The 26,246-nt window shown below is 33.8% G+C and overlaps 1 protein-coding gene across 2 annotated transcripts in view; it reads left to right on the forward strand.

The window, feature by feature from the left end:
• The window catches only part of NT1 (Neurotrophin 1), a 45,192-nt gene that overhangs the window by 4,342 nt on the left and 14,604 nt on the right, over positions 1–26,246 (forward strand). The gene's annotated exons all lie outside the window — the stretch shown is intronic.

Raw genomic sequence — 26,246 nt, forward strand, 5'->3', positions numbered from 1 at the left:
AAAATAACATTTTGCTCTTGAAACATATTTGATGTGTTAACATTCCTTTTCTACGTGTAGGAGAAGATTGTATTTCATCTCAGGGTGTGGTTGATGAAAGTAGTGCCGATGAGGCAATGGATTGCCTTAGTAGTGATAGTTCTTATGTGGAAGATGTGTCGTACTCAGTAGAGTTAATGAGAATAAATTAGAAAAACTACACACAATATTTTTTTGAAAACACATATATACACGCAGAGGAGGAATATTATCAGCTTAAAAGCATAATGTTGTTTTTTGGACGGGAAAGATTTTTGTCGAAAAAAAATAATTTTCTCTCGCCAATCATAGACATGCTTACAGAAAGAAGACAAAAATTTGCGTGAAAATAAGATGGTTGCGACAAACATTTTGAGGGTACATAAACTGATCTTCAGGTTTGATATCAATAGCGCTTATGAAAGTCTTGTTTGCATATCAACCAATTTTATTTTTTTAACAACAATAATTTCATTTTTGATCTGTTATACATGAATCGAACTGAAAGCTAAACCTTTTGATAAAATTGTTTACTGTATTTTTTTTTCAAACATTTTCGATATAAAACATTATCAGACTCTGGAAATAAACAAAACAGAATGTGAAAACGTAACATCATATCGAGATTATTATAAAATGGGAACAATTTGGTGCAACCAGCAAGGTTAGACATGGTGTGGCAAATGACATAAATATTTAAGATAGTAAATAGACCAATGTGCTACGCAAACAAATATAGCATCAGCAACGACTCCAATGGCAAGAGATCAAAGATAATTGTGCTCAATTCATGGCCGTTATTCAGCGAATGTAACAAACGTCTTGCTCTAGTATGTTGCACAGATGATTCAAGTATGCATATAGATCTAATAAGGGGTAATATATACATATTGAATGACTGTGATTCAAAAGTTAGTATATCCTAAGAAAAAATAGTTTCCAAAGTAAATTTAAAACACCAAAAAGTTTTCCTTGGTAGTTTATTTCATCTCAGCATGGTTCCGGAGCCCCATAATGTTACAACTGTTTCGAAAACCAGCCGTTCCTATACACAAAAAATTATTTCCTTCGACAAGAAATTTTTGACTTAAAGAGTATATTTAAAATCAAGTATATCTTTGTTTCTGGTACCTGTTGCCACGTTTGTTCCCAGCGAGCTTTGTTTAGTCTAAAAAAACAATTACAACAACAAAAGAAAATTTTGTTGATGTAAAAACTCGTTCCCTTAAAATAAATTGTTTGGGTGAAACGTAGCTCGAAGAGAGCAGAGAACTTAATAGGGCTGCAAAAACAACATTCTCTTAATTATACCCTGCGGCACACTGTGGAACAGGGTATTATAAGTTAGTGCATATGTTTGCAACACCAAGAAGGAGACGAGATAGACACATGGTGTCTTTAGAAAAAATGCTAAGGGTGGGCTCCTGAGTCGATATAGCCATGTCCGTCTGTCCGTGAACACATTTTTGTAATCAAAGTCTAGGCCGCAGTTTAAGTCCAATCGACTTCAAATTTGACACAAGTCAAGTGTGCCAAATTTTATTGCAATCGGTTCAGATTTAGATATAGCTCCCATATATATATATATATCTTTCGCCCAATATGGACTAATACGGTCCCAGAAGCCAGAGTTTTACCCCAATCTGGTTGAAATTTTGTACTAGGAGTACAATTGGTAGTGTAGTCAAGTGTGCCAAATTTTATTAAAATCGGTTCAGATTTAGATATAGGTCCCATAGAACATTGTATCTATGCATATCAAATTTGGTTGTAATAGGTTCAGATTTAGATATAGCTCCAGCCCGATTTACACTCATATGACCACAGAGGCAAATTTTTAACTCCGATTTCAAATTTTGCACAGGGAGTAGAATTAGCATTGTAGCTACGCGTGCTCCCATACATAGCTTTCAACCGATTTACACTCATATGACCACAGAGGCCAATTTTTAACTCCGATTTAGTTGAAATTTTTCACAGGGAGTAGAATTAGCATTGTAGCTATGCGTGCCAAATTTATATGTTTTTCTGATTTCGACAAAAATGGTCAAAATACCAACATTTTCCTTGTAAAATCGCCACTGCTGAGTCGAAAAGTTGTAAAAATGGCTCTAATTTTCCTAACTTCTAATACATATATATATCAAGCGATAAATCATAAATAAACTTTTGCGAAGTTTCCTTAAACTTGCTTCAGATTTAAATGTTTCCCATATTTTTATACCCACCACCATAGAATGGTGACGGGGGTATAATAAGTTTGTCATTCCGTTTGTAACACATCGAAATATCGATTTCCGACTATATAATGTATATATATTCTTGATCAGGGAGAAATTCTAAGACGATATAACGATGTCCGTCTGTCTGCCTGTCTGTCTGTCTGTCTGTTGTAATCACGCTACAGTCTTCAATAATGAAGCAATTGTACTGAAATTTTGCACAAACTCGTCTTTTGTCTGCAGGAAGGTCAAGTTCGAAGATGGGCTATATCGGTCCAGGTTTTGATATAGTCCCCATATAAACCGACCTCCCGATATGGGGTCTTGGGCTTATAGAAATCGTAGTTTTTATCCAATTTGCCTGAAATTTTAAACCTAGAGGTATTTTATGACCATAAAGAGGTGTGCCAAAAATGGTGATTATCGGTCCATGTTTTGGTATAGCCCCCATATAGACCGATCTCCCGATTTTACTTCTTGGGCTTATAGAAACCGCAGTTTTTATTCAATTTACCTGAAATTGGAAATCTAGAGCTATTGTGGGACCACAAATACGTGTACCAAAAATTGTGAGTATCGATCCATATTTTGGTATAGCCCCCATATACAACGACCTCCCGATTTGGGGTCTTGGGTTTATTGAAACCGTAGTTTTTATCCAATTTGTCTGAAATTGGAAATCCAGAGGTATTTTAGGACCATAAAGAGGTGTGCCGAAAATGGTGAGTATCGGTCCATATTTTGGTATAGCCCCCATATAGACCGATTTCAAGATTTTACTTCTTGGGCTTCTAGAATCCGAAGTTTTTATCCTATTTGCCTAAAATTGGAAATCTAGAGGTATTTTCGGGTCGTAAAGAGGTGTGCCGAAAACGGTGAGTATCGGTCCATATTTTAGTATAGCCCCCATAAGAACGATCTCCCGATTTAACTCCTTGGGTTTCTAGAAACCGTAGTTTTTATCTGATTTGCCTGAAATTGTAAATATTCTGGTATTTTAGGCTCACAAAAACGTGTATCGGATTAAGTTTTTATCGATCCATTTGGTAATGCCTCCATATAGACCGACTTCACTTCCAGATTTTACTTCTACAGATTTAAGATTTCAAATCAAGACTTTATTTTATAATTTTCTTGCACACTTACAAGAGATGTTAATGATTCCTTTAAAACTCAAACAAAAATGGTTCTTATAAATCCAGAATCTGATATGGGCCTCATAGGTGAGATCTTTAAATTTATCTTCGGGAATATCCTCAAGTCCTTAAGCCCTCCTGAAATTTCAAAGGAAACCCTAATATTTGGTTTATGGTGGTGGATATTTAAGATTCGGCCCGGCCGAACTTAGTCCTGTATATACTTGTTTTTACTAATATTGTGTTCCACCCTAGTGCATTAGGCGACTTAAATTTTGAGTCTATAGATTTTGTAGCCTATAAATTCTGTCCAGATCGAGTGATATTTAAATGTATGTATTTGGGACAAACCTTTATATATAGCACCCAACACATTTGACGGATGTGATATGGTATCGAAAATTTTGATCTACAAAGTGGTGCAGGGTATAATATAGTCGGCCGCGCCCGACTTTAGACTTTCCTTACTTGTTTTTAAGTTCGATTACACTAAAACGTGTTTTATTTTGGCCGAAACAAATAAAAAATGTCAACTTAGGACCTATCCTAACATAATTAAAACAATATTTTATGAATATCTATAGTATTTGACCAAAAATCTGAATATTTATCGAATTGAGGTATAACAGCAAACGAAATGTTTGCTGATCATATTTAAAAGCTTGTAAGTATGTTACAGAGCAAAAATATACCAAAAACTACTTTTGGTTCTAAAATATGCTTTGGGGAAAATTTATAACCTAAAAGTGTTTTAAATTCTTGTTCATTAGGCCCTGAAGTACAAAAATATAACAGCAGACATCGACTGCTGTTTTTAACAGACTTTTTTCTATAAGTGTATAAAAAGGAGCTTAACATGGAATCGGGCAGCACTCAGTGATAAGAAAGAAATTCACCACTGTGGTATCACAATGGACTGAATAGTCTAAGTGAGTCTGATAAATCGGGCTGCCACCATACCTAACCTAACCTAGGGCATACACTACTATTTAAATTTTAAAGAAATTTTCTTTGTGTGGATATATTTTTAAGGCACCAATTGGTTACTTCCATTATTTTACTTGCAGCATACTATCTAGGTCTCTCTTTCTAAACACATATATGTTTATAGACTATTTCCAAATTAATATATGTTTGCATCTAACCATATTATATTTACAAAAATATTATGTCCCAAACATGTGTTCTAATATATTAACATATATGTCCCAAACATTTTATGCTAGTTTATGAACATTATATGGTTGCACTTAAAAATATTGTGTTAACAAATTTGAGTTCCAAACATATAATTTTTACATCCAAACATATGAAAAACAGTCTGTTTCGTCCTTGTACACAAGGTCGCTGATTCCTTCAAAAATATATAATATGCAAAATGTTAAGTAAAGAACATCTGCATACCACATTTTTTTTCTCAAAAATGTATGTGTTGTTTTGAAAAAATAGTGATTGTATCTTACAAAATATGGTGCGAACTACATTCAAAAAAAAAAAGTGAACTCACTATTTCACTAAAGCCATTTTAACTATATTTTAGTTCATGAAATTATTATATTTGGAAAAAGTTTCATTTACTGTAATAATTTTTTACGTACGTTAGTTAAATGAACTAAAAGACGGGAAAAAATTATACACAAATTAAGCATAGAGATTTACTAAATTCGTATTTCTCATAAAATAGTTCATTACTTCTTCAAATTGTAAATTTTACTACAAAAGCGTCCTTCATGAACTTCGTATGTCACTAAAGACATTCTTGCAATTTTGAACTCCAATTTTTCCCTTCAAAATACAAAATTTTCTTTAACAAGTGAACAAAATTTTTTATGTCTAATAAATTTTCTTGAATTTGTCGGAAAAAATAAAAATAAAATAGAGTAGAGATACCAATATTACTTTCATCTTTGTTAAATATTGTTGAACTTGAACATGTTTTGAATTTTTGGTCAAAATTTTATTTTATTTTTTGACTGCAGGTTACTCAGAAGGACTACAAATTTTCCGGAAAAACATATTATTAAAATGGCGCTATGATGTATTAAATACAACAAACTTGATTTCATAGAATTCGGTCAAAATTTTAAGACTTAAGAACTTTTTTTCTGATTGTATATTAAAAGATACCGTGCACATTTAAGGGTTAAGTGCACATTTAAGGGTTATGAAGTAAAAGCGATCGATAATTATATCAATCCTAAATTGAAAGTCAGCTAATATTTTAGTAAATTTTTTGCCATTCCTGTGTGTCTAGACTAGAGTTTGTCCCAAGAAATCATTCATTTTAAACATGAAAGGAAGAGTACTTGTTTAGGCGTGTGCAATCTGGATTCCAAATAACTCAATTATTTTGCTTGGTATGTATAACTATAATGTTCTGATTTTGCCAATTTCAAATCTGGCAACCCTAAATGTATTTCTCAAAATTAAATACCAATATTCTGCCAATGAAATCAAATAAAATCGACTTTCTGCGCTTGAATTATCATTGCCACATTTAAATTTCTATGGAACTATTTCCTCTACTATATTAATCTGCAAGTTAATAGCATCATAATTATTTCCATTTTCTCATAATCTTTCACGGTTTTCTATACATATCCACTGTCTTTTGATAAAGGCGGAAATATTTTGTGGCTTAATTAATATGCTAACCATAGGAAAAAAATCATTAAGTCAATAAGGCTTTGCGAAAAGCAGCAAGCTTTTAAATGGATATAGTCTGGGATACCAGTCAATGAATTAAGTAAAAGTTTATATTATTTATTTGAGTTGATTGTCACAATGCACCATAAGTGATTCAATTGATCAATCTGAATAACAAATAATAAATTTATTTAAAATTTAAGACAATAAATAGTGTGTACATTACTTGATTATAAGCTTTAAATATGAATTTTCATTTTAAGTTGTACAAATTCATCTCAGATTATTAGACTCTATCACATTTCACCGGATCTTTTAAATGACATGTATTGGATGCTTTGCCTTTTTTATGTAGTAAAGCGGCACTGCTCTATATTGAATTATTTGAGACAAAGTTTTTGCTACATCATAAATTATTAATTGATAACATTCATGTATTCATCAAAAAGTTTCCACAATGTGGCTAAGCTATCGTTTAACAAGAAACTTTGTTTTAACACTTACATTTTCCATTTTTTATTGTTGATATGAAACCTGCTCTTGTTGTCTATAAAGAAGTCTAGCTGAAGTATTGTAGATAACCAGCTATGTGAGATAGCTAAAGTTTTTCAGTATAATTGGGTGACATTTATTGAACTTGACCATTGCAGAACCTGTTCTTGTTTAGAAGAAGAAACTTTTTCTTTTCCAATAAATATTTTATCGGAAAGCTATGTGAAAATCTGGACATTTAAACAAGAAAAGAAAATGTCTTTAGACTCCAAAATATCATCACGTTGGAGGCTTTGGCAAGAAAATGTTTATTCTAAGTGACATTGAATATCTCAAAGTGGTTTGGAGAAACTTTCCATTTTCGCCAAATGAAGTTTGGTCTGTTTCTTTAACTGTTGAATCGAAAGTATTTTAATGGTAAAATAATATTTTTTAAGCATGTTGCTCACGATTTAGCATATTTATATGTTCTGATGATTTGGAATCGTAATAAATTATACATGGTACAGTTAAAATCTTCTTAATGGAAGCAGAGAAAATAGCCAATGTCGTGACGCATTATATACACATAGTTTATTAGTTCAAGAATAGAACATTCATTTAGAATGTTGTCTTTTTACAACTTTTAACACTATACCAATAGGAAATTAGTTTATCTACATTTGCATAACTTCATGCAGAGTGATCTTCCTATTTGATTTAGTTTAGATGATCTTATAACGTGTTGGTGAATTAAGCATAATTGTAGAGTCCATTTTTTATATCTGTAAACTAATATGTCATTCGTTTAAGTTGTGTTAATCAGATCTTCTTATACCCTCCACCAAAGGATGGGGGGTATATTAACTTTGTCATTCCGTTTGTAACAAATCGAAATATTGCTCTAAGACCCCATAAAGTATATATATACTGGGTCGTGGGCCATATCGGTCCACTTTTACGTATAGCCCCCATATAAACGGACCCCCAGATTTGGCTTGCGGAGCCTATAAGAGTAGCATATTTCATCCGATCCGGCTGAAATTTGGTACATGGTGTAATTGTATGGTCTCTAACAACCATGCTAAAATTGGTCCATATCGTTCAATAATTATATATAGCCCCCATATAAATCGATCCCCAGATTTGTCCTCCGGAGCCTCTTGGAGGAGCAAAATTCATCCGATCCAGTTGAAATTTAGAATGTGGTCTGAAACAAACACGCAAGAATTGGTCCATAACGGTCCATAATTATATATAGCCCCCATATAAACCGATCCCCAGATTTGACCTCCGGAGCCTCTTAGAGGAGCAAAATTCATCCGATCCGGTTGAAATTTGGTACGTGGTGTTACTATATTGTCTCTAAGAACCATGCCAAAATTGGTCCATATCGTTCCATAATTATATATAGCCCCCATATAAATCGATCCCCAGATTTGTCCTCCGGAGCCTCTTGGAGGAGCAAAATTCATCCGATCCGGTTGAAATTTAGAATGCGGGCTCTAACAAACGCGCAAGAATTGGTCCATAACGGTCCATAATTATATATAGCCCAAATCCCCAGATTTGTCCTCCGGAGCCTCTTGGAGGAGCAAAATTCATCCGATCCGGTTGAAATTTGCAACGTGGTGTTAGTATAAGGCCGCTAATAACTATGCCAAAATTGGTCCATATCGGTCTATAGTTATATATATCCGATCCCCAATCACCCAAAAATTGATCCATATCGGTTCATAATCACGGTTGCCACTCGAGCCAAAAATAATCTACGAAAATTTAATTTTTATAGAAAACATAGTCAAAATGTTATTTCTATAGAAAATTTTGTCAAAATTTTATTTCTATAGAAAATTTTTTCCAAATTTTTTCCATGAGCATTGTAAGGAGAAAGAATATTACTTTGTAAAATATAATATTTCGCTGAAGATGATCACCGATGGTGTATCGAAATATCCGAGAATAGCAATATTTCAATAAAAAGTAATGAAAAACAAATATTATTTCTATAGAAATTTTTTTTCCAAATTTTACTTCTATAGAAAATGTTGTCAAAATTTTATTTCTATAGAACCTATAAATTTAATTTTATACGTATTTAATCGGCCTTTTTATACCCTGCGCCACACTGTGGAACAGGGTATTACAAGTTAGTGCATATGTTTGCAACACCCAGAAGGAGACGAGATAGACGCATGGTGTCTTTGGCAAAAATGCTCAGGGTGGGCTCTTGAGTCGATATAGCCTGTCCGTCTGTCCGTGAACACATTTTTATAATCAAAGTCTAGGTCGCAGTTTTAGTCCAATTGACTTCAAATTTGGAGCAAGTATGTGTTTAGGCTCAGAATAGAACCCTATTGATTTTGGAAGAAATCGGTTCAGATGTAGATATAGCTCCCATATATATATTTCGCCCGATATGGACTTATATGGCCCCAGAGGCCAGAGTTTTACCCTAATGTGCTTAAAAATTTGCACAAGAAGAACACTTAGTACTATAGTCAAGTGTGCCAAATTTTATTCAAATCGGTTCAGATTTAGATATAGCTTCCATATATATCTTTCGTCCGATATGGACTAATACGGTTCCAGAAGCCAGAGTTTTACCCCAATTTGGTTGAAATTTGGCACTAGGAGTACAATTAGTAGTGTAGTCAAGTGTGCCAAATTTTATTGAAATCGGTTCGTCCGATTTACACTCATATGACCACAGTGGCCAATCGTTTATTCAGATTTAATTGAAATTTTGCACAGGTAGTAGAATTAGCATTGTAGCTATGCGTGCCAAATTTGGTTGAAATCGGTTCAGATTTATATATAGCTCCCATATATAGCTTTTGCCCGATTTACATGACCACAGAGGCCAATTTTTTGCTCCGATTTAGTTGAAATTTTGCACAGGGAGTAGAATTAGCATTGTAGCTATGCGTGCCAAATTTGGTTGAAATCGGTTCAGATTTAGATATATCTCCCATATATAGCTTTCGCCCGATTTACACTTTCCTTGTAAAATCGCCACTGCTTAGTCAAAAAGTTGTAAAAATGATTCTAATTTTCCTAAACTTCTATATATATCGAGCGATAAATCATAAATAAACTTTTGCGAAGTTTCCTTAAAAGTGCTTCAGATTTAAATGTTCCCCATATTTTTATACCCACCACCATAGAATGGTGACCGGGGTATAATAAGTTTGTCATTCCGTTTGTATCACATCGAAATATCGATTTCCGACTATATAAAGTATATATATTCTTGATCAGGGAGAAATTCTAAGACGATATAACGATGTCCGTCTGTCCGTCTGTCTGTTGTAATCACGCTACAGTCTTCAATAATGAAGCAATTGTGCTGAAATTTTGCACAAACTCGTCTTTTGTCTGCAGGCAGGTCAAGTTCGAAGATGGGCTATATCGGTCCAAGTTTTGATATAGTCCCCATATAAACCGACCTTCTGATTTGGGGTCTTGGGCTTATAGAAATCGTAGTTTTTATCCAATTTGCCTGAAATTTGAAATATAGAGGTATTTTATGACCATAAAGAGGTGTGCCAAAAATAGTGAGTATCGGTCCATGTTTTGGTATAGCCCCCATATAGACCGATCTCCCGATTTTACTTCTTGGGCTTATAGAAACCGCAGTTTTTATTCAATTTACCTGAAATTGGAAATCTAGAGGTATTGTAGGACCACAAATACGTGTGCCAAAAATTGTGAGTATCGGTCCATGTTTTGGTATGGTCCCCATATAAAACGACCTCCCGATTTGGGGTTTGGGCTTATAGAAACCGTAGTTTTTATCCAATTTGTCTGAAATTGGAAATCTAGAGGTATTTTAGGACAATAAAGAGGTGTGCCGAAAATGGTGAGTATTGGTCCATATTTTCGTATAGCCTCCATATAGACCGATTTCCCGATTTTACTTCTTGGGCTTCTAGAATCCGAAGTTTTTATCCTATTTGCCCGAAATTGGAAATCTAGAGGTATTTTCGGGTCATAAAGAGGTATGCCGAAAACGGTGAGTATCGGTCCATATTATAGTATAGCCCCCATAAGAACGATCTCCCGATTTAACTCCTTGGGTTTTTAGAAACCGTAGTTTTTATCTGATTTGCCTTAAATTGTAAATATTCTGGTATTTTAGGCTCACAAAAACGTGTATCGGATTAAGTTTTTATCGGTCCATTTGGTAATGCCTCCATATAGACCGACTTCACTTCTTGAGGGTGTAGAAAGCGCACTTATCATGAAAATTGCTTGAAACTCAATGTAAAATTTCCAGATTTTACTTCTACAGATTTAAGATTTCAAATCAAAACGTTATTTTATAATTTTCTTGCACACTTACAAGAGATGTTAATCAGTCCTCTAAAACTCAAACAAAAATGGTTCTTATAAATCCAGAATCTGATATAGTCCTCATAGGTGAAATCTTTAAATTTATCTTCGGGAAGTGTCCTCTAGTCCTCAAGTCCTTCTGAAATTTCAAAGGAACCCCTAATATTTGGTTCATGGTGGTGGGTATTTAAGATTCGGCCCGGCCGAACTTACTGCTGTATATACTTGTTTTATTATCAATTTGTTATCTAATTGTAACAATTTGAAAAACTGTTTTGCTCCAAACGGGGGTTGAAACTGGGTGTGTTGGTATCATAACAGAATGCCTTAGCATACTCAGATTCCACGTTATATTACCAAGCCATAATATTCTAACTACTTCTCGAGATCGTGCATAAAAAGTTCATAATTCTTCTAAGTTGCAGAACTTCTCTCTCAAATCTCCGTGAAGGTGAAATTTTTAATTTTATTTTCATTGTGTTTTTTGTATTGATTTTATCTTTGTATTGATATTATTTGTTAAAAATTTTAATTTCCACTTAAAACGGCCATTTTCTAAGACTGTGGGTGGAGTACCACAATTTTTTGCTATGAAATTTTAGTCTCAGAAATCCAATATTTTAGCTAAGATGGGACTTTTCGATAAAATCCTTTGGTCGGCGTTAAGGTTAGATTAGGTCAGTTTAAAATGGAATTAAGAATCATGAGGTTAAAAAGAGAGTTAATGTTAGCTGACATACACCTATGCCAGTATTCAGCTGTTGTGCGCTCTTACTTTTTCTCTCCATTGTACCCTTCTTCTATTCCAGGAACTTTGTCTTGTAAAGGCAGGACACTGGCAAAAGAGGTATTCAAAGGTGCATGCACATTCTCTCCTGTTCCCATTCATCGCAGATATGCTCTCAATTCTAGGTGCCCAGTTATTATTCCCACCGTTCTCCTGACTGTGGTCCTACTCTCCTTGAGTAGTTCTCCAGTCATTTTCTTTACTGGGTCACCCCATAGAATTTTCGTCGTCCTTTCGACCGTTGCGTTGTTGGCCCACATCGCTTTATGTGTCTTCCATAACCATTCGTCCAACCCGCATTGCGTCTATTCGCTTTGCGTTTTCTAAGTTCACATCGCTTTAGTTTCCAGTTTCCTTTTAGTGTTTTCCTATTTTATGAACTCCGAAATACTTTGATGGATTCCTTAATTTGTGTACATTAATCATTCCAGTACCGAATTAAACGTAATGTGAAAACCTTTAATTTTAAATATTGAAGAAAAATTTCTTTAGTTTGAGGGCCTATTTCAATTGTTGAAAAAACTTAATGAGTTTGTATTGAAAATTTGATTCTTAAATTGTGATCAAATTGCTTTACGAAAATAAATGTTATTTAGCCTACAAAATCTGTCGAAGTGTGAGAAAAATATATAAAAGAATCTAATGTAATAATTATAAGTTTTTACACATTAAATAAATCAGATGAAAATGAAAAATGTATATAAAAAGGTTAATGAGAGCATGTATCGTTTTAAGTGTTTCCTCGGCAATACACAATTTTTTTTATTCCGACACTTCCATAAGTTTATTCCACACTTCCATAAGAACGCGTTTGGGGAGAACTGAGCAGGTGTGTAACCACTTAGTAAAAGCTGAAAAAGGTTGGCAGCTATCCTTCATCATCATATTTACTATTACAATGCTTAAGTGGAAATATACAAATGCATGTTTGCTTTACATATCTACAGACCTCCAATCGAATGCAATATGATAATAATGAACTGAATGTCCATATATACTGCCGCTCAAAATTTATTTTATATCAAGTGCTCTACTCAAATTATTGTAAAAAATTTTCTTACAAATAAATCATAATTTCTACTTTTTCTTTTCTATTTGCCCATCTGTGCCCTCTCTAATAGACGATTCATATAAAAGTACTGATATGGAAGTGAAGGGAAAGGATGATCACGATTGCAAATATGGCACATTTGAAACAAAATGTGATGGTCTGTCACTCAAAAATGAATAAAAATTAGAAAGGGTTTAAGAACAGGTGGAAAAATATAAATTTTGATTCAAGCATATACTTTCGTTTTTATTTTAATAAAACAGTTTTTGAATGAAAATGTAAGAAAATAACTTTTCATACTTTCCTATAACTTCCATTGTCATTTTTTAATGACATAAATATCCTTCAATATACTTCTTTCAGCGGATTAGTTGTGAAGAATTATATTTTATGTGATTCTGATCCAATATGTGGGAAAAATGTCTATGGAAAAAAATGTATTATCCTTAGGCTAGTGACAGCTTATCTATTATGCTGATCTAAGGCTTAAGGTACATCCGTGAAAGAAATAGAATCACCTCAAACTTCAGAGAATAATGTTATTTTTTCAAATCCAATTTTTCTATTAACAGCAAAAATGGTCCATAGATAGTGCATGCATTTTGTATAAAAATTCTTATATATTATACACATTGGAAGCTTCTTCAATGATTTAATTAAGATTTTCCCCAAACGAACTATCGGTCATTTTTGCTTTTTTTGTTATTGTAAGTGGACATTGCAATCTTTGGTGAATGTAATAAACATTATTTTTGAAGTATTGTACATTTTATGAAATTGTCACATTAGTGATATTTTATTGTATCATGCCATTGTTAGGCTTTGGACATTTTTTGTTAAATATTAACCAAAATTGCCAAGTGAAGAAGATACATTTTTGCAATGCTTATTAGATAGTAGGCAAGCAGCTGTTCATTGTACTTAATGTCAATGCCTTTTCTATGCATTTTATGTGGCAAGGAAAGCGGATTCCTTTGGTCATGGACAAAAATCTCTTATTGGCTACTCTTCCAGTATGATGGTATTCATGCAACATGCAGCTGTATTCAAAATCACCACCATAGCTATAACACTATGGATACATACCTCGACGTCATAGATGCCTTTGTGCCATCTCTTCGCGATGTCTTCTGGATGCTATGTTAACAGTCAGTGATATTTCAAAACGTGACCTATGAAAACAAAAGTGAAACTATTACGCTTGACATTCAAACTACGTGGGATATGGATATGGATGAACTCCTTGGTGGGTTTGCATTGTTCAGTTTTTTGGAACATCAATCGGTGATGTTATTTTATTGGTTTAGGTGGCTTCTTTCACGGTGCAACCAGTCTCAACTCTTACTTGGCCTTTGCACTAGACGAATTCGTAATACAGCAACTCCTTAAGGAAGTGAAGCACAGTGGTTTTTTATGGACTAATTTAATTACGCAGCATTTAAGAGGTTTGCTTATAAGTCCCCGGTCTGACACATAGATGGCGTTGCTAGTATTAAATGCATATTATTTTTATATAGTACCAACCTTCAAATGATTCGTGTCAAAATTTGACGTCTGTAAGTTAATTAGTTTGTGAGATAGAGCGTCTTTTGTGAAGCGACTTTTGTTATTGTGAAAAAATGGAAGAAAAGGAATTTCGTGTTTTGATAAAATATTGTTTTCTGAAGGGAAAAAATACGGTGGAAGCAAAAACTTGATAATGAGTTTCCAGACTCTGCCCCAGGGAAATAAACAATAATTGATTGGTATGCAAAATTTAAGCGTGGTGAAAGGAGCACGGAGGACGGTGAACTCAGTGGACGCCCGAAAGAGGTGGTTACCGACGAAAACATAAAAAAATTAACAAAATGATTTTGAATGACCGTGAAATGAAGTTGATCCAGATAGCAGAGGCTTTAAAGATATCAAAGGAACGTGTTGGTCATATAATTCACCAATATTTGGAAATGCGGAAGCTCTGTGCAAAATGGGTGCCGCGCGAGCTCACATTTGACCAAAAACAACAACGTGTTGATAATTCTGAGCGGTGTTTGCAGCTGTTAACTCGTAATACACCCGAGTTTTTCCGTCGATATGTGACAATGGATGAAACATGGCTCCATCACTACACTCCTGAGTCCAATCGACAGTCGGCTGAGTGGACAGCGACCGGCGAACCGTCTCCGAAGCGTGGAAAGACTCAAAAGTCCGCTGGCAAAGTAATGGCCTCTGTTTTTTGGGATGCGCATGGAAAAATTTTTATCGATTATCTTGAGAAGGGAAAAACCATCAACAGTGACTATTATATGGCGTTATTGGAGCGTTTGAAGGTCGAAATCGCGGCAAAGCGGCCCAATATGAAGAAGAAAAAAGTCTTGTTCCACCAAGACAACGCACCGTGGTGCAATGGTTAGCATGCCCGCCTTGCATACACAAGGTCGTGGGTTCGACCGAACACAAAAAAGTTTTTCAGCGGTGGATTATCCCACCTCAGTAATGCTGGTGACATTTCTGAGGGTTTCAAAGCTTCTCTAAGTGGTTTCACTGGAATGTGGAACGCCGTTCGGCTATAAAAAAGAGGTCCCTTTCCATTGAGCTTAACATGGAATCGGGCAGCACTCAGTGATAAGAGAGAAGTTCACCACTGTGGTATCACAATGGACTGAATAGTCTAAGTGAGCCTGATACATCGGGCTGCCACATAACCTAAGCTAACCTAAGACAACGCATCGTGCCACAAGTCATTGAGAACGATGGCAAAAATTCATGAATTGGGCTTTGAATTGCTTCCCCACCCACCGTATTCTCCAGATCTGGCCCCAGCGACTTTTTCTTGTTCTCAGACCTCAAAAGGAAGCTCGCAGGGAAAAAATTTGGCTGCAATGAAGGGGTGATCGCCGAAACAGAGGACTATTTTGAGGCAAAACCGAAGGAGTACTACCAAAATGGTATCAACAAATTGGAAGGTCGTTATAATCGTTGTATCGCTCTTGAATTGAATTTTGACAAAAAATGTGTTTTTCTTCGTTAAACCGGGGACTTATCCGCCAACCTGTTATAATTTTTAAGAAGGGATTATAACGGTGTAGTAAAATAAAACCCTTTATTTTGCCATTAAATAGGAGGGTTTATTTACTATAATGTTAATAATTAGGTAAACTACACTGAAACTATATTGTCTTGAGGCCAAGATTTCATGTCCTTAAAATACGAATGCGTTTTTGCTTAGCATCGAAGACACATTTCTTTGATATAAAGTTTGTTTCCTTGTCCAAAAGACGATCAACTTTGCAATAAAGTCTTTTTGTCGTTATAGTTAAGTGATTCGACTTAAAAATTGGTATCTTGAAGTGAAAGAAAATTTTGTTTGACTAAGGTCAACTTGTCTTTACTAATTGTGAAAAATTCTTTAAAATTAATGACATTGTCTTTAAATTGGTTGACTTTTTGCATCTTGACAACACAGCAAAAATTCGTTCGAAATTAGGAATCTTTATTTTAAAGACGATTTTTACTTCAATCATAGCATAATTTCTACTTCAAGTCGCGTCTGAATTTAGAAATTGAAGTTTTCGTTCAACTGGTTTGAGATCTAAAGCGACACATCAAGAAAAAAAAATGAAAAAATGAATAAATTAAACTTTATTTTTCGAAGAATCAAGTACGCGAAACTCAAATGTAAAACATAAATTAGTCTAAAATGTGTCCTTACTTCAATTCTCCGCTTTTTTGAATCGGAGTCAACGCCAAAAGTATGTTTTATGGAATACCTCGTTTTTAATGGTAAACAATTGAGACACTAGATAGCGAATTTTTCACCATAAAAATTATTCGCAATGGACACAATTATATGGTAATCACCTGCTTCTAGGTTGCACAAAATCTCCCAACCAACTTCATCTGTTGTGACAAATTTTTAAGCGCTTGAGGTTTTCAAGCGTTGGCAGTTTTGTGCCACTAAATGCCACACTTTTTGTATGTTTGTGCCCCGTTTTTTTGATTATGCAACTCTTTAAAATTGCGGATGTGATCGGTGCCCTAACATAAAATCAAACTGATGTATGCAATACTGTAATTTTGAGTACTTATTTTCTCTCAAAACATAGTGTTATCAAGCGGGTAATTGTATGCAAATGAAATTTTCTGTTGTAGGTAAACCGGGTTCTCCCATGAGCGGTAATTTCCAAATTTTGATTTTCTATGAAATTGAAGTTCATTCATTCTTGGGTTTATTTAGATCTAATAATTAAAATTTTAAATTTAATTAGTAGTTGTTCTTTATAGAAAATGTGGCACTTTGATTAAAGGTTAGGTTAGGGGCAGCCCGATGTATCAGGATCACTTAGACTATTCAGTCCATTGTGATACCACATTGGTGAATTTCTCTCTTCTCACTGAGTGCTGCCCGATTCCATGTTAAGCTCAATGATAAGGGACCTCCTTTTTATAGCCGAGTCTGAACGGCGTTCTACATTGCAGTGAAACCACTTAGAGAAGCTTTGAAACCCTCAGAAATGTCACCAGCATTACTGAGGTGGGATAATCCTCCGCTGAAAAACGTTTCGGTGTTCGGTCGAAGCAGGAATCGAACCCACGACCTTGTGTATGCAAGGCGGGCATACCAATGCACCACGGTGGCTCCCAAATTATAACAGATAGTTCAAAGTAGATGTTTTCTTTACTCCAAAAATACTTTAAATCAAAGACGAAAAATCCTCAAAATAAATTTTAGCCTATATTTGAACCTTTTCTATTATTGTTTCAACACTTTAATATCTCATTTAATTTAAAGATTATTTCTTTTATGCAAAATTGTTTTTATTTTCTTTAAGGAACATTTACATACGACTTTAACGGAGGGACAGAAATTTCAAGGATTCGTGTCCCAAATTTAATGAAAAACTATATTAACACAATTAATTTTAACTTTATTTTAAATAAATTCCCAAATTTCAAACAAATTCGTGAAACGTGTAAATTGTTAAAATTAAAGTTACATAATTTTTCATAATATGTCAATATTTTTTGAGGGGAGCATCAGGATCACCTTTTAAGCCGTGAAGCTTTTGTTTTCGCCCTTTTTGAAGAAAACTGTAAAATAAAGGGTAATAATTATCTATCTATTGGGAAACAGATGACTTATGTCACTACACGTGATACGTATTTAACGTCAAACCACTGTACATAATTGTCGCTACCATAAAACTTGAAAAACCTTTTGCCAACTCCTTTGCTGGCTGTAGTTTTTAGACTCCTTTTTGCATCTATGATAAGTGCTGGCAGTCGAAGGTTATTCATTCCGTCCATCTGACTCCTAGCAATGACACTACCTACGAGTCATTGATTTTGATACAATCAACGTTTATTCATTTTTATTTGAAGCTAAATGCAGACATGACCATGGCCAATTCCAAATTCCATTGCTTCTATGATGCCATCTTGTGCAGTTGTTAGGAAATTGGTGTTGGCGTTAGCTGCCAGGGAGCATCCATTCGTGGTTGATTGTTTTGGATATCATCCTTCAGAGTTCATAGTCGTGCCTACATGGAGTTTTGGCGTTAATTTATGTTGCACACCTGTACATTTGATAACATTTGTCTGTGTCCCAAGATGCCACAATGATTACGATGAGGATGATGCAGGCACATCCTAAATATTAATTTGATATTTTTCGCTTACCAAATCAAATTTAGTAACAAAACTCCTATGGGAATTTTTTATTCTGTTGGCAAGATTTTCCATAATGTGAGTTTGCTAAAAAATAAAAACTAGTTTTGCGATGTTTTGTAGTTTTAATATTTGTGGTTTCTACCCAAAACCAAAGAAAGCAGTCTTTTGGGATTTTTCTTCAAAAATAAAATTGCCTCCAAAATTCAACTACAGATTAAGTTGTTTTGCTAAGGGTATGATGAGTCTTCTTTTGCTTCTCCTTAGAAAAAAAAGTTGGATGTTTGTTTGCCTTTCGTGTTAGCATTCAAGTGTTAATAAACCCAAAAAGGTTGTTTGACAGACATCGCTTCTGTGGAAGCAAATGAAAGTCTAGATGCTGTCAAAACATCAATCTTCACTCGTTATTTAATTAATGCCTTGTTATTTGACAAAGTCTGAATGCTGGTTGCACTGGGATATGCGATATGCGATACACGATAAGATGGAGTGAAGTGCACAAATTTTTAAATTGGTATTTCGATGAGCACTGAATGCAGTCGGAAGTTTAAATGCGATCTTGCATACAGAGAACATTTCATTAAAATTGAGCCAACGAAATTTTTTCTTTGATATAACGAAACATTTTCATTAATACAATGAAAATATTCGTTAATAGTACGAAAAGTTACGTTGATTCACGAATTTGTTTCATTGGCTCACTTTTAATGACGTATTTCAGTAATATAACGAAACGTTATCTATTAGTGTGAACATATAGCATATTCCATGTACGGAAAAGGGAATTGCATACACAAGGTCGTGGGTTCGATTCCTGCTTCGACCGAACATCAAAAAGTTTTTCAGCGGTGGATTATCCCACCTCAGTAATGCTGGTGACATTTCTGAGTGTTTCAAAGTTTTTCTTAATTGTTTCAATGCAATGTGGAACTCCGTTCGGACTCGGCTATAAAAAGGAGGTCCCTTGTCATTGAGCTTAACATGGAATCGGGCAACACTCAGTGATAAGAGAAATCACAATGGACTGAATAGTCTAAGTGAACCTGATACATCGGGCTGCCACCTAACATAACCTAACCTATTTTTGCATTAGGTTGTTAGGGATTACTAATATGGCTATATAAAAAAGTCTCAAGATTTCATTTCTATTCTGTCGATGACATTTAACCGATTAATATCGAAAATTTATCTGAAGTTTATCTGAAAGCCATAAATCTTGTTTACAACGTACAAACATGTTATATTTCTCCCGAATATCCAATCTCTAATCATTTGTTTACTTGCTTCGAAATGTTTTAAATGTACTTTGTGTTGTTTATTCAGTTTTTCTTTAGGCGAATGTATTTGTATAGCAAAATGTGATTTGGAAAAAATTGTTTAATTATTTTAATTATTTTCAAATTTTGCCAACTTTAGTTTAAATCGGTTCAGATTTATATATATAGCTCCCATATATCTTTCGCCCGATTTACATTCATATAACCGCAGAGGATATAGTTTTTGTCCGATTTACATGAAATTTGGCACAGGGAGTATAAGTAAAATTTTAACTATGCATGCCAAATTTGGTTGAAATCAGTTCATATTTATATATAGCCCCATATTTATGTTTTTCCGATTTAGGAAAAAAATGGAGCCACCGTGGCGCAATGGTTAGCATGTCCGCCTTGCATACACAAGGTCGTGGGTTCGATTCCTGCTTCGACCGAACTCCAAAAAGTTTTTCAGCGGTGGATTATCCCACCTCAGTAATGCTGGTGACATTTCTGAGGGTTTCAAAGGTGCTCTAAGTGGTTTCACTGCAATGTGGAACGCCGTTCGGACTCGGCTATAAAAAGGAGGTCCCTTGTCATTGAACTTAACATCGAATCGGGCAGCACTCAGTGATAAGAGAGAAGTTCACCAATGTGGTATCACAATGGGCTGAATAGTCTAAGTGAGACTGATACTTCGGGCTGCCACCTAACCTAACCTTGGGAAAAAATTTCCAAAGTACCCTTGTAAAATCGCCAACGCTAAGCGAAATTGCATATTGATTTAAATTTTTAAATATTTCCCATATTTATACCCTTCACCACTACTGTGGTACAGGGTGTAATAAGTTTGTGCATTTGTATGTAACGCCAAGAAGGAAAAGTCTGAGACCCATCGTTTAGTATACCGATCGTCTTAGAATTGAATTCTGAGTCGATTTAGCGTCCATCTGTCTGTCTGTCCGTCCGTCTGTCTATATATGCAATTTTGTGTGCAAAGTACAGCTCGCAGTTTAAGTCCGATCGTCCTCAAATTTGGCGCAGAGTTTTACTTTAGCTCAATGACAATCGCTATCGATTTTAAAAAAACCGGTTCAGATTTAGTTATAGCTGCCATATACACCAAAAAAAAAGTAAACTATTTTATAGGAAGAATGAACTACCTCGCACGAAAATTGAACTAAATTTTGCACCACATTTTGAGATTTCCACAAAGCGTTGTTAAAACCAGGAAATTTTAATGCCCTGTTGTACTTTTTAACTGCAGTTCACGAAATTACATCCTCTCATAGAAGAAAAAATTAGCTAAAAGTAAAGAAGAAAATCATTGGCGCCAAATCATGACCATTTTAACCATACAGTAGTTCATTCTTACTATTTTTGGGAATCGTACGAAAATCTTCTTTTGCTTTAGTTCATATTGAACCTATGTGTAAGGTCATTGAACTTTATACTCACGTTTAGTTCATAAAATTTTTGAGACATACTTAAAAAAAAGTAAGATTTCATTAAGCTGTGGAAAATTTCGATAAAAATAAAAAAATAACTACTAGCAAATAATCTTTTTCCAATAAAAATAAGTTAAATTTAGAGTTAGTTTAACTACGGAATTTTTTTCTGTGTAAATTTATCACCGATCTGGTCATAATTGACATATTTTTCAAGGTATTTTCTTAAAATTTCAGGCATCCCAAAATATCAGCCACACCTCTAGTTTCGTTCAAGGGCGTTAGTCGATTTAAATTTAATTCTAGAGTAGTTTAGTCAATGTATGGTTTTAAGCTGCAATAAAAAACAACAACAATGCTTAAAGAACAAAACCAACAATAACATAACAAAAAGAATGGATTTTGTAGAAGAACAAAAATATTTTTACCCAAATCGATTAAGATATAAATATTTGTATATGGGAATATAAACTTTCATAATAACTCCCACAAAATTTGAAGGAGTTGAGATGGTAACACACATGTTAGCCTACATAGTGGTGAAGGGTCGGCCCCGCCCGACTTTAGACTTTACTTACTTGTATTTTTTTTTGAGTGGTATCAGAAATATAGATCTACAAACTGGTGTAGGGTATAGTATAGTCGACCTCTTACAACTTTAGACTTTCCTTACTCTTTCTTTATGAAATTGTTATCACCTCCTGTGAAAGAATCAAAATATATATTTATTTCATCCAAAAAAATTTATTTACAGAGAAAATCAAATGGATAACGACGATTGTTTGACTTATATTTCATTTGGAATTATTTTTTGCGTGTAGAGAACCCCGTTCACCCAGAGAAAGAATATGATCACCTCAAACATGTTTTAAGAGAAAAATATTATTTTTGGGTGGTGACCATGTAACATGGCAACCATGTTATTTTCTCGGAAATCATGTATCTGATTTCGGCAAGCAGGTTATATTTGACGAGAAAATAACATTTTAGTGACAATTTTAGTGAGTTATCATATTCCTTTAGTGAGGTTATCATATTCCTTTTCTGTGTGTTTAGATCAGTGCGCCTTCTATACCCTCAAGAAGTGAAATCGGTCTATTGGAGGTCTTACCAAATGGAGCGATAAAAACTAAATCCGTTACAATTTCAGGCAAATCGGATAAAAACTACGGCTTATATAAGCCCAAGGAGTTAAATCAGGAAATCAGTCTATATCAGGAAATCAGTCTATTACACCGATACACAAAACTCCGCGCATCTAGTTGTGGTTCTGAAAAACCTACAGAATTCAGACCCGAAATCGGAGGGCGAGTTTATAAGGGCGATATATCAAAATCTATACCGATACACAATTTATTCGGAACACCTATTTATGGTCCTCAAAATCCTCTACACAAAAAAAAATTCACGAAAATTTTTCCAATTAAAATTTTAATTCAGTTTTAAAAAATATTCAATGAAAAATTTAATTGATTCAACAAATTTTTTAATTGAAACAAAAATTAATCACAAAAATAATAGTATCAATTAATTTTTTAATTGAATCAATTAACTTTTTAATTGACCTTCAATTAATTTTTTAATTGATACTATCATTTCTGTGATTGAAGACATTTCAATTAAAAATTAATTGGATCAATTAATTTCGTGATTGAATCAGAAAAAAATTTTTTGTGTGTAGATTTAAAATTTCAAGCACATTGAATAAAAACTACGGTTTCTAGAAGCTCAAGAAGTAAAATAGGGAGATCGGGCTATATGGGGACTATAGAAAACCATAGAACGATATACACCATATTCGGCACAACTATTTGTGGTCCTAACATACCTTTCGATTTCTAATATCAGGAAAATCGTATTGAAAATACGGTTTCTAGAAGCCCAAGAAGTAAAATCAGGAGATCGGTCCATATGGGGGCTATACCAAAATATGGACGATATACCTATTTATGGTTCTAAAATACTTCTAGATTTCGAATTTTAGGCAAATCGGATAGAAAATAAGGCTTCTAGAAGCTCAAACCGACCCACCAAATCGGGGGGTCGGTTTATATGGGGGCTATACCAAAACATGGACCGATATAGCCCATCTTCGAATTTGACCTGCTTGGAGACAAAAAACGAGCTTGTGCAAAATTTAAGCAAGGTAGCTTTATTATTGAAGGCGTGATTACAACAGACATCCAAACAGACAGATGGACATCGTTATATCGTCTTAGAATTTTTCTCTGATTAAGAATATATACTCTATATAGTCGGAAATCAATATTTCGATGTGTTACAAACGGAATGACAAACTTATCCATCACCATTCTATGGTGCAAACCATTTACTATGAAGTTCTTTAAAAAGATGCACACTTTCATATGTACTAATTAATTAACTTCATTTATCGTTTAGCAATTAAATATTATTATTAATAGTTTTTAAACTATATACACACTATATGTATGCTCATACAAAGACTTTCTATAGAGAAATAACAGTGTTTGCTTTCTTGTTGTTATTATAAGGCAACAATTAGCTGATAATATCCACTATTTAACATATGAATGAGGAAGAAAGATGGAAAGTAATAGCTGAAATTGTATTGTTTCTTTCATTAAACCCCATGTAAAAAACTATTTAAATGTTTAAGCCAAAAAAAAAACATACGACCATCTATTATATTATTATCTTTTTTGTTTTTTAAAGACTCACAAAAAAAGACAAAAAAAAACTTTTCTCATCGCCTCTAGCACCAACTAAATACTCATAAAGAAATAAAGCGGAAAAAAGTAAAAGTCATCATCATTTGACATTACCCGGCTTTAAATACGAAGAGGAAAGAGACGTTTATTCTGTACATGCGGTAGCTGGGAACCACGAAATAAAAATTATCCAACTCTACCTTGAAGATAACCCCCTGTCATGTCATGCGTCACATTTTTATGCTTCTTTTGAGCAAAATATATTTTTTTGAGATTAGCTATTAATTGTCTTCATTCCAATGACTTTACGTCCGCTAATAGCCCATATAATAGTGATCATGGCTCATGATGGGGGTAAATAAACTTAAATAGTCAACATCGTTACTTATCTTTTTATCACTCTTTCCATCGACCAATCAAGCTGAGCTCAACTGCAAAAAAAACAACCTGTGTTTCTGTGTTTGATGTTAAACGGTAGTTAAGTGACAAGTGTTTGAACACGCTCCCGTTGGTGTTGGACAGTGAATAAAGAAGAGATGTACGAAGATGTCCAACCCAAAATATACTAAGCATCCGTCCTTGGGAACAATGTGTTATACTGGATTTAAAAGTCAATTTGGCTGTGAATAAAAAAAAGAAACGCCCTATATTTCCTATTTTATGAAGATCGTAAGAATCCAACCCACTACCCTTTGTATGTAAGGTGGGCATGCAAGGCGGGTATGCCAACGAAAAGTAATTGGCGCCAAATCATGACCATTTTAATCATACAGCAGTTAATTATCACTACTTTTGGAAATCGTACGAAAGTCTTCTTCATTTTGAATTTATGTGTACCGTCATTAGTTCATAAAATGTTTGATACATAATTGAAAAAGGAAAATTTCATTAGGCTGTGGAAAGTTTTGCAAAAAAATAATAAGATTTTGTTTTTTTTGCACTTTAAGAATCCAAATTATACTTCAGATTACTTGGGAGTAAAAATCATAGGTGTTAAATTCTCAACTAAAATCGTAGCCTATATTTGAAGCTTTTTATCTGTAAACCCAATATCTCAGTACATTTTAAGGATTATTTCTTTTAATGAGAATTGTTTTGCTTTACTTTAAGGACATTTTGCCTTACTTCAAAGACTTACGACTTCAACTGGGGGAAGATTCGTATCCTAAATTTCCCAGCAAACAAAGCGTCGCAAAAAAGTATTGACAATGTTCTTTTTGGATCCGGAAGTAGTGCACAATTGGCGCAGAAGCGATGAATTTAACATGGGCTTGTCATAGGACGGATGCCCACCGTTTCAATAACCGTTGCACTGAATTTGCACCACTTTTTAAGGTGTGATGCGAATTCAGTGTTTTGGATGTGAATTAAGAAATGTTGTGATAGTTTGACAAATAAATAATTTTTACAATTTTTTTATGATTTTTAATGCATCAAATATCAAATATTTTTAAAAATGACATCAAATATTTTCAAAAATTCGCAATTTTTCCAGAATGAATTTAGCCTTTTTTCGGCAAAATTTAAATAATTTTTACCATTTTATTAATTCTTCATCTGTTTTTAACCAATTTGAAACAAAAAAAGTTAAAATTTCCCATTAAAAATACGAAAAAGCGAGTTATAAAAAATTGAAGTTCTTCCAAAGGCACAACTTTAAAAGCACTTCCAGAAGATGGACTCCCAATGATGTTCTTTATTTTAACAACCCAGGAAGTTCTTTTAATTCAATTTTTTATAACTTGGTTTTTTCATACTTTTAATGGGTAATTTTAACTTTTTTGTTTCAAATATGTTAAAAATAAAGAACTCATAAAATGATACAAATCATTTAAATTTTGTCGAAAAAAATGCTAAATCCAATCTGAAAAAATTGAATTTTTGAAAATATTTGAGGTCAAACGTTTCCGACAAGCGTTAGAATCAATTAAAAATTATAAAAAATTATAAAAATTATTTATTCTGCCTTTAGAAGAACTTTCAAATTTTTTTTTGCCGGGTTAATGAAAAAATAAAGTTAAGATTCTTTCTTCTAATTAAATTTTCTTCATTTTAAAGAAATTTGTCTCCAATTCTGTATAAATTGCGTGCCCTAAAATTTAGGGTGCAATGTCCTCCATATTAGGTCAGTATTGTTTCCAGTGTTGGTGATATAACTTCACAAAAAGAAGTTGAAGAACACAATACACAATATGGTCTCAGCCCATTATGGAAATTGACTTGTCAGCATATAAATGCACTGTGTGACCATCACGATCCTTCTGATCATCACATCTTAACTGTTAATGATGAGCTATGTTTCCGTACACATTTGTGGCATGCTGGTCATATGTACGTACGTATACCTGTTGTTAAATTGACCGTTCGTAAAACTTGAAAAGCGATCATGTTAATGCATTTTTAAGCAATTGTAATAAAAATAAATGGCATGTAATTTTTTCATAAAATCAAACATGATTTCACAGCATTATCATGACAGGTAGCTGCAAGTGTCATCACCTTTTCTTTTCAAATAATTAACATATTCATTTCAAATATATGAA

This window comes from Haematobia irritans, chromosome 4, assembly GCF_050003625.1.
Source record: "Haematobia irritans isolate KBUSLIRL chromosome 4, ASM5000362v1, whole genome shotgun sequence".
Taxonomy (NCBI): Eukaryota; Metazoa; Arthropoda; class Insecta; order Diptera; family Muscidae; genus Haematobia; species Haematobia irritans.